Here is a 10132-nt window from a genome sequence, read left to right on the forward strand (position 1 = left end):
TACTCCATTGTGTTATACCATATACACCATATATTCTTTATCCCTTCATCTGTTAATAGGCACCAAGGCCAGGTCCATCCCTTAGCCACTGTGCATAGTGCTGCAGTACATGTGGGTGTGTGGTATGCTGTCTTCATTTCCATCAGCTATGCACCCAGGAGTGGTGAGGATGGATTACATGGTAGTTCTATTTTGAGCTTCTTGGGAACCTCCATACTATTTTCCAAAGGCACTGCATCAGTTGTGTCCCCACCAACAGTGTCTAAGCCTTTCTTTTTTGTACATATCCTCACTAGCACTCATTATTTTTGGGTTTTTGATAATGGCCATTCGGATTCAGGTGAAATGGATCCTCAGTGTAGTTTTGATTTTCATTTCTATGATGGCTAAAGAGATTGAGGTTTTTTGTTTTTTTTTTAAATATATTATTTGGGAAGAACAGTGCTTCTATCAAGCTTTGTACTATATTTTGATTGTTAACAAAATTCCTTTTGTTCTAAAGAAATTCTTGTAATAAGAGAAAGAATGACAAAAATATAGATGCTTTTCATGCTTGGGCTATAGAATAATGTAAAATAAATATCAAGGTCAACCCCCAAACAAAATAAAATTCACCAATTCTCAGCTTGTTCCAGTTGTGATAATTACTTCGGGAAGTGATCAAAGTCACTCAATTTCATATGGTGCTAAGGTTTTAGCTGCAGCTAATTCTATTTTCTGCATCTTCTATTGATTTACAAAAATCTAACTAAAAAGTAGTCCTGACAGTGTAATAATGAGTTCCTTTTACCCACCTTGCTTTCTTAGTTTTCTGAATTCAGTGTGCGCTTATGTGTCAAGTTGTTAGTTAAGAATTTAAAACATACTTTAAATTGGAAAATTAGAACAGAAAACACCAAGAGAGCAGTAGTGTTAGCTCAAAACAAATTCTCTAACCTGGATGTAGTCTTGCAATGTGTTTGATATGGAGAAATCTAAACAACTTTTCCCAATGTCTTTTCACATTTGAAAATGGAGTATTAAATGTTACAGACAATTCTTTGAGCTTAGTCACATATGTAAATGTCACATTACTAAGGGGTTTTGGTACTTATTTAAATTTTTTTTTCATTGTCATTTTAAAATATACTTGTAGTCCTTGACTCTTGAGACCTCAAAGAAGACCTGTTGGGATGCCAGTTTTGGCTGAATTGGGCTGGAAATATTTAACAGCATGACTTTTCAAAAGGCTCCCATTGTTTCTTTCTTCCTTCCCTCAACAGCCCTACTGAATAGAGAAACTTCGTGCTTTTTAGTTAATCAAACCAGCCCTGTCCGTCAGCTTTGGTGTTGTCTCTGGATGACCAAGTTTCATCCAGGCTGTTGGATTATGAGCTCCCTTCTAAGGAAGTTCTCCAGAGGTCAGAGGCTAATGGTATCAAACATCAGGCTGTCTGGTTTATTGTAAGAGTGTTTGGGTAGGATCAAGATCTCAGATAAGAGTGGAGCTGCTCCTGGGGAAAGGAAATGGCCTCTGATAGAGCTCAGTGATTCCTAGCAGGGAGCAGAGAGAGGAAGATCCGCTGCACATTTCACAGGTCGCAGCTTGTTTTTTCTCTGGAATGGTTCAATGGTGAGAGTGCCTTGCTTTAATCCTGAAAGAACCATATTTTGACTCTTGGGTAAAAATAAGAAAGATTCACTTTCAGATCTACACTATCAAGATTAGCAGCAAATCGGATGACCAGAGAGGAACTGCGGAGCAAAACAAATGAGTTTCCAGTTCCCTGAGTTTCAATCCAGACTCCCTGGGACTGGAGGTCAAAGCTCACCACTCAAAGTGACACCTCATATTTTATTTAAGTGCTTTTCTTCTGAGGAGTTGAAAGTACTTGGCAGACGGGAGCTATTTTGTGCAGTGAAAGAAGACAGAGATATTATCTAGTGAAGAGCTACATGCAAAGATCTGAGTCTCTTGGTTCATCCAATGTAATTACTATTGATTTTATTTCACTTCTTTTTTTTTTTTTTTTAAACCATGTGCCCCTCAAGGTGATGCACCACTTCAGCAGTCAGCTGACTTGCAGGAGGACAGCATTGTCTCCTGGGCTTGCATGTTTTCACAAGAGATTTCAGAACTCCCTGAGTGTTACCTCCAAGTGCATGGGGCTGCATGCTCCATTAATTATTTGTCCTCTTTTTTGTGACTTCTTTCATTTTTCTAATTATTTGATTCTCATTTGCTCATCAATCAAGGGTTGTCTTAATAATGGCCAATAATTAATTTAGGAGAAAATGTTCAAAAGGACATGGGAAATAATTAAAATGTGGTGGGGAAGTGGAAGCAGGTGTTTATAGTGACACTGTAGTTCAATGTCTTCATTTTACTGATGAGGAATAAAACCCAGACAATGCCAAGCCCTTCATTACCAGAAGCAAAAAAAAAAAAAAAAAATACTTTTGTTTATGGTGAAACTTCCCTTTGAAATCTGAACCTTAGAGGAACCACTGACCAAGGGAATGGCTGAGGTTCTGACTCTGCCTGGCCAGGAGCAGCTCTGCTCCTCAGGATTTGTATTCTCCCTGAGACAAAGATTAATCCATTCAATGGTGCCATCTAAATGACTAGATCCTTGGTACTCCTCCCTTAGATGGTGCAGTAGGCTGTGCTCTGAATAGTTATGGCCGCAAAACCCATGCATGGCTTGCATAGAATTGGTGAGTCAAATCTGCTTCATAATTGACCCATCCAACACAGTTGCCATACTCGCCATTTCCAGCTTCCCGACGCTCTTCAGGAGCATGTCAGAGGGAGACCAGGTAGCACTGGTTGCTTCTGCTGGCAGATTTTCTATTTCCCAGTGTTAATGGAAGACTGACACTCCTCCAAATCTCACCAACATTTTGAAAACATGAGCTTTTCCCCCATGAAGCCCTGCTTGACTCACAGATTCTACGACTCACAACTCTGGCCAGGTGGCAAATTTGATATCAGCTTTTGTATTTATCCTTTTGCTTATGTAACTACCTGACTTGCCTCCTGAATGACTTCATAAAGCCTATAAAGGTAAAGGTAGGAACTCTGTCTTTTCATCTTTGGCATCAGTCAATATCTGTCATTTGGTTGGACATTAAAGTACATGCTTAAGGAATACTTTAGATTTTTCTCTGCTTCAAAGATTGTGTTTTATGAGAAAATGGTGGTTTAACGAGATTAAATGACTTGTCTGGGGGTCTCAGGAGCAGGAAGTGGCACAGTGGATGTTCAAGACAAGATGCGGATTCCAAATAGACAACACCTTCCCAATTCCTTGATGTCTTTGTGTCCTTCTAAGATAAAGTAACAATGCTCCATTATACAAACTCTGCTGCACTTATTGAAACTGCTGAGATAAGGCCCAGGTGGGGCCTCTACAGGATTATAAGGCAGATGGTGTTTATCTTGGCTATAGGGATCCCCATTGTTCTGCCGCCCTTTTTCTGGAAATGCTCAGGACAGACTAGCTCTTGCTGTCCCTCCTATTCTGCTTACTCAGTCTTTAAATTCCTTTACGAGGAAGTATATAAAGATGCTAAGGCCTAGAATAATTCTTCCATAAGTAGTTGCAATTCTCAAGCAGCAAATATTAAACCCCCCAAAATGATTATCAACTGGTAGAAGCTCAAACATACACCAGAGAGAGTGGGAGCATCAACACACACTGTCAGCTGATTTTCCCTCAACGAGTCACAAGTTAAAATTAATTATTTAGGAGAAGAACATTATCAGTTCTCTTCAGTAGGCAGATTTCTAAAATCCTAGCGTGTCTCTCCAGATCCCACAGTAGTTCCACTGCAGCAGTAGTCTATGTGAAAAACTGGACAGTAATAAAACCAATGGGTTGAGAGTAAACCAAGTTAGCCTCTCGCCTCCCTACACCCTGAAAGTATAATCCAAAGTCCAGATGCTCCCCTTGGAACATCTCCATAGTAACAGCAAAACAAACAGGTGCAAGGCAGGTGCAAGGGGATGAAGACAGCCTCAGCTGGAGAGTTACACGTGGGTGTCACAAATACCAATAAAAATAACAGCTTATATACCACGTTGATTTTTTTGTATTTTACCCTATTAAATCATATTTCCTGGGATTAAAAGTAAACTTGCTGACCTTCACTTTTTCTCTCTTCCTTTTGTTCCCCCTCTGCAGTGGTGAGGATTGAACCACATGTGCTCTACCACTGAGCTACATCCCAGCACACCCCACCCCCCAATTCTGAATGAGAATTGTACCCAACTCAAAAAAAAAAAAAAGCACCTTTGTTTTTCTGTGAGTTTTTTACTTGGTTTATTCTTTTTTTTTTTTTTTTGAGAGAAGTTTTTTAATATTTATTTTTTAGTTTTCGGTGGACATAACATCTTTATTTAATTTTTATGTGCTGCTGAGGTTCGAACCCAGCGCCCCCCGCGTTACCGCTTGAGTCACATCCCCAGCCCAATTCCCAGCCTTTTAAAAATATGGAATGCTTCACGAATTTGGTGTCATCCTTGCACAGGGGCCATGCTAATCTTCTCTGTATCTAACAATTTTAGTATATGTGCTGCCAAATCGAGCACTTACTTGGTTTATTCAACTTGGATTATTTTTTCTCCTTTATCACCGCCCACCCCCAAATCATCTCCCTTGTGAATTTGGCTCCTCCCCAACATCTCTTCTACCCCTTGAACACTCTGTCACTGCCATGAGGTTAGGAAAGAATTAGCTTATGGTCCTACTTGACATTGTCTTATTCATGTCCTCTCCTCCTTGCCACACCAAGCTACTCAGTGAGACCCTGTCTCTAAATAAAATATAAATTAGGGCTGGGGATGTGGCGCAGTGGTTGAGTGTCCCTAAATTCAATCCCTAGTACCCAATGGCTCATCGAGGAGCATGCAACTCAGCCCTGTTTCACTAACTGTCTAGCCTTACCATCTAAATTGGGTCCCATCAGAGTGAAACACTTGACTTTTGTTTTTTTGGTTGATGAAGAAAATTTACATTTTTTCTTCTTTTCTGGACAATATTCAGATGTAAGAGCTAAGATGCCTATATCCCTTTTGGTAGCATGAAACATGTCAGTCTGGGAAAACTATCTACTGAGAGAGAGAGAGAGAGAGAGAGAGAGAGAGCAATGAAGGGGACCTGCAGAAGAATGGTCCTGGAACCTTGATCAGACCACACCTGCAACTGCAAATGGTCTTTTCTTTTACAAAGTAATGAATCCTCTTTAGAATTTAAATCTGTTTGAGTCATATTTTTCTATTTCTCACTACAAAAAGCATGCTAAGTGATAAGTCATAAAATATATTGGTGCTTTCACCTCAAGTTACATATGTATTCTTTTTTTAATTTTAGAGTTTTTTACATGAAGCTGCACTGAAAGTATATATTTGAACACGTATATACCCCCACACAAGTATTATTTTAATCAAGATTAAAGTTTGAAAGAACAACTGTAAGTTCTTTTCATTCCTGTGTACTTTTTTATTCCTTAAAAAGATGGGATCTCTGCTGGGCACAATGGTGCATGCCTGTAATCCCAGGGGCTCAGGAGGCTGAGATAGGAGGATCATGGGTTCAAAGTCAACCTCAGCAATGGGGAGGCACTAAACAACTCAGTGAGACCCTGTCTCTAAATAAAATATAAATTCGGGCTGGGGATGTGGCTCAGTGGTTGAGTGCCCCTAAATTCAGTCCCTAGTACCCAAAGGAAAAAAAAAATAAAGATGGGATCTCTTTTTCTACTATTGAACACTGGGCTTGGCCAGATTGAATTGTTTTGCCAGTGGGACAGTCACAAACATGACATCGGCAAAGAACAGAAAAACACTTATGCATTACCACTTGATGCACTTGGAATTCAGAGAATGACGTGTGAATTAGGTGAGGTAGCCTGCCATAGGATGGGAAGCCACATGGAAGAGAATCAAAGTGTCTTGGCTCAGAGCCTGCAGACACCCAGACCTAAGAGAGGGTGAGGCCATTCAGCCTCCAAATGACTATGAATGCAGAGAAATCTAAAAGATCAGCCAGGCTTGTCCAGAGGAGAAAACCAGTGCACCAACACAATCTCATGATAATGTGAATGTTGCTTTAAACCAGGAGGTTTTATGATTATTGGTCACATGGTATAAACAAACTGATGTAAAACTACAGGCTATTTCCTCACCTCAGGAGGTTTTCCCAGGCCCATCTCCAGCGAGCTGGCACTCCATCTGAAGGCAGCAGCTCTTCTGACTTCCATCGCCAAGGTTTATCTCTGCCTGCTCTTAAACTTCATCTAACTGAGTTCATGCACATATGCTTCTTTGTTTCTAACTTCTTTTGCTCAGAAGAGTTTTCAGAGTTCACTTCTGTTTGTTGTCAGTGGTTCCTTCCTTTCATTAGAGAGTGCTCTTCCTCGTGTGTCTGTAGGACAAGTCTGTTTAAACTTCTGGGCTGTTTCCATTTGGCACCTGTGTAAACCCAGCTTATATGAACATCGCTGTACACATCTCTTTGTGCTCATATATTTTCATTTATTTCAACTAAACACCTGAGTTAAAATACTAGGTTTTAGTTGATATGCATTTAATATCAAACAGTTTTTCCAATCCACTGAAATATTATAGATGATCAGTAGGAATGTGTAAATGTTTCGGCTACTGAAATGTTAGCCAACCCTTGAAATTGTCAGACTTTATAATTTTAGCCACTATCATGCCTATTGAGTGATACTGAATTATGGCTTTCTTTTGAATTTTCCTGAAAAATATTAATAATGAGCATTCATCATGTGATTAATTAGCCACTTGAATATGTCCTTGGTGAAGGGTCAGTTCAAATCTTTGGTCCAATGTTTATTTGCTTAAACAGTCAATTGATTTTTGCAGAAATTAAGAAATTTAAAAATGTGTATGTATGTATGATTTTATATTTATTCAAGCATTTACAATTCTTATTTTCCTCATGTCATTCATTATTCTTTGTACATGTATTAATTTTCTTTATCTAAGAACTTCCTTTGATCTTTTTCATAGTATGGGTCTATTTGTGATAGCTCTCTTAGTTATCACTTATCTGAAAATATTTTGATCTCACTTTTAAATAATATTTTCACTAGATAAAGAATTTTTTTTCCCTTCAGCACTTTAAAACGTTGCTTTGTTTCTATGAATTTTCATGGCTTCTTGCATATTACCTGGTATTCTTATCATTATTTCCTGCATCTAATGTCTTACTCTATTTGCTTTTTATTGTTCTAAAATTTTTCTTTCTCCTGGGTTTTCAGAAGTTTGACAGTAAAGTACCTCATTTTGATTTTCTTGGTATGTCCTACCTCAGGTTCTCTGAGATTCTGGAATCTCTGGATTTGTTTTTCACCAAGTTTAGGGGATTTATGCTCATGGTTCTCATCGACATATTTGTGTTCCTTAATATTTTTCTCCTTCCTTTTTGGGATTCTAATTCCATGCATGTTAGGCTTGATATTCTTTGGGTCATTAGGTTCTGATTATTATTATTATTATTATTATTATTATTATTATTATTATTATTTTATTATTATTATTTTGGTGTGCCAGGAATGGAACTCAGGGGCACTAGGCCACTGAGCCACATCTCCAGTCCCATTTTGTATTTCATTTAGAGACAGGGTCTCACTGAGTTGCTTAGTGCCTGGCTTTTTTGCTGAGGTTGGCTTTGAACTCACGATCCTCCTGCCTCAGCCTTTTGAGCCACTGAGGATTACAGGCATGCACCACGGCACCCAGCTTCTGTTCATTATTTTTTAATATTACTTTTTTCCTTGTGGGGGATCTGCTCTTAATTCCCTAATATATATTTTTAAATACTCAAGCTCTCCGATAGGTCCCAGAGTGGCCTGAGAGAAGGAAAGGTGACTGGCTTGGCTTGTATGGTGATCACAAGGTGGGCTGCACAAGGACTCCCAGGGGACTGTAGAGCTTATGCCAAAGGAGCCAGAACCAGGCCTTCATGTCCACCTACCCAAATACTGAGACATAAAGCAAAAGGGAGGTCACTGGGATCGGAATCTGTCCCCAAATACCAGAGTCAATCTCTCCTGTACACCTTCTAACTCCTACCTCCTTCGCTCTGCCTGCTTTCCCTGTTTGGTTTTTTTCCGATGCTTGACCACCATCCTCTAATTATCTATTTACCTGTGAAACATCTCTTTCTGACTCATACAATAAAATACGAAAACACAAGCTTTGCTCATGACTGTGTCTTTTGTGTGGAGAACAGTGTGGAGAACAGTGCCAAACTTGGTTTGATAGACATTTGTCATTCAAAAAAAAATTGCAATAAGAATAACACTTAGGATTTATGGGTGCATCTTTTCTGTGGTACTACATCTTAGCTTGATGAAAGGGAAAGCTTCCATAAACATATCTTACTCCCAGACTTCTGTTTATAAAACCTCCGGCAATCTCTGAGCCCAGGTCTCTTGCTTTCTTCTAGTCCCAAGCACCTCTGTCTCACTGTCTGTACATGCTGCATCCTAGAAGCTTGCCTTTCCTGCTCTATACTGACCTTTCTCATCAGTCCCAAAGGAGAGAATCCTCAGTGAGAAAAGGAAAAGAAAACAGAAAACAGGTAACATTTCTATTTCTTGGTAAAATCGAGTCCTGTATCTTCTATAGAAGACTTATCCCTTAATTTATGCATTTACTATCACTTACACTAATTCCCTCATTCCATATGTCTCCTAATAACCAAAGTCTTTTTTTTTTTTTTTTACCTGCTTGGTTGAAGATGTTTGAGTTAACTGTTACACCCCATCTCAATTTATTTAAGCAACTCCCTAGTAACTGATTTTTTTTGGTAATGATATTATTCTTTAGACCAGAACTATAGATTGCACAAATAATTTGTGATTTTATTATTCAATTCTTTGGCTTTCAGCTGATTTCTTTCTTGACACTATAATTTGAATAATAAAAAGCTAACTCTCAAGACAAAGTGAGCAAGAGGGAGGGAGAAGGAGCACTGAGAATTTTCTTGTGTGTTATTTGATCTTTGCTGAAAAATATTCCCTTTTACTGGATGATCCTTCTTCCTTCTCCCCTATGCCATCCTAGAGTTCTTGTCCTTGAAGAACTTTATAGTTTAGGCCTTTGCTGCTGTACTAAACTAAATAGTTATGTTCTTTTTACTGAGAGTGTTTATTTCATACTTTCTAAAATTTTTATTGATCAGCTTCTTTTTCCAACTATGTCTTTAAACAATGCTTTATTCTAGAAAAGACACAGTATGAAAAAGAAAAAAAAAGGCTTAGCTTTGCTCTTAACATTTATTGGTACTTGATATTTATCAGTTTGCTTTCTTCTTCATTCAGGTAAATGCAAAGATTTATTTAAGGACCACTAAACATGCTCATTATATATATATATATATATATATCAGGAATAAAGATATTTTTCTGTCTGCTCAAGTGGGGTAAATGTTGAGGAAGTAATGTCAGCTCTTGCACACAACAGTAACTAACAAACAAGTTAGTCAATTCTGCAAAAGCTGAATGAATAGAGCTTATTCACATCAAAACAAAAGGCTTTGATCTGTGTGACCCATGAGCAATTTTAGGGAATTCTGACTTTTCACTCATTTCATTATCTACAGATTATAATTGTAAGGAACATATTTGAATGCCAGTTTGATGGAAGGATTTTCCATGTCAGGCAAGAAAATAAGAATATACTTGAAATCAAAATTTCCTGAGGAATAAAACCAACAATTATACTCAGTTTTAGTGTTACTTGGTCCTTTCTTGAGAGACCAAGACATTTTCTACCCTGTACCTCTACAAATTCTTTATGGCTAAAGAAGGAAATCTCTACTGTTGAACTTTTCCTCAACATGAAGTTTATCTCTCCATTGCTGAAAATAAATGAAACTTGAGGATTTATTGAAATAGATTGTAAATGTGCATAAATATAGAATAGATTTGGTGGTTGATCAATAGTGTTCTCAAAAGTGGGGGTCTAGTGGTACACTGCCTTATGAGCTTTGACACCTGTCAATAACATGGCAACTGGGAGGACTCATGCTCAGGCTTTTGAATTCAGTGGAGAAAATCCTGTTTCTTTTCGTGAGCATTGGGAAATATTACGGAAGAGGATGTGAAACAAAAAATA

The 10132-nt window shown here is 38.3% G+C and overlaps 1 non-coding gene across 1 annotated transcript; it reads right to left on the reverse strand.

Moving 5' to 3' along the window:
- Positions 1-4468: 4468 nt before the first annotated feature.
- Positions 4469-4573, reverse strand: LOC143382421 (U6 spliceosomal RNA). The gene has a single exon (XR_013088976.2). It is a non-coding gene; the product is annotated as a U6 spliceosomal RNA (small nuclear RNA).
- Positions 4574-10132: the final 5559 nt, after the last annotated feature.

The sequence above is a fragment of the Callospermophilus lateralis genome, chromosome 16 (genome assembly GCF_048772815.1).
Source record: "Callospermophilus lateralis isolate mCalLat2 chromosome 16, mCalLat2.hap1, whole genome shotgun sequence".
NCBI classification, from domain to species: Eukaryota; Metazoa; Chordata; class Mammalia; order Rodentia; family Sciuridae; genus Callospermophilus; species Callospermophilus lateralis.